This window comes from Manduca sexta, chromosome 21 (assembly GCF_014839805.1).
Source record: "Manduca sexta isolate Smith_Timp_Sample1 chromosome 21, JHU_Msex_v1.0, whole genome shotgun sequence".
NCBI classification, from domain to species: domain Eukaryota; kingdom Metazoa; phylum Arthropoda; class Insecta; order Lepidoptera; family Sphingidae; genus Manduca; species Manduca sexta.
Window position 1 is genome coordinate 13,914,205 of NC_051135.1, and position 582 is coordinate 13,914,786.

Sequence of the window (582 nt, forward strand, 5' to 3'; positions counted from 1 at the left end):
TGAAAATAGTTTTATTTAATGCTATCTCTCGTCACTTTACGCAATTATTTTAGATCGAATACTAGCGCCACCTATGGAAAGTTGTTTTAACTATTTCGTGTTAACTTTAACTCATTAAATAATCAATAGATGGCGCTAGTAATTACGCCCCATAAAGTCATAATTCGAAAAAGTATGTATATGCAGGATTATAAATTACAAAGGTTTGCACTGCATACACAGACATTAACAGTATAGTTAGTTAATTGCATAGCATAAGGGCAAATATTACTTACAACCGTCGCCCTGTTGATTACAATGCCCACAATCTTCCAAATTTGAATACAACGCTGCATGTTGTTTAATTGAAGAATAGACAAAACAAATTTGTACCGAATACCTCCTAGCACAATTTCAGCCACGGCGGCCTATCTCATCGGAGATCTGCCAGATGCGCGGGAGATATAATAGTGCACAAGTGTGTGCGCAAAACACAGGTGCACTCTCTGTTCCTTCACTCTCATAGTCCGGTAAGACGGCAATCCAACATGACCAAAGAGAAATCAAGAGAAACAATAGGCTTTACGTGCTTTTCCAGGGGTA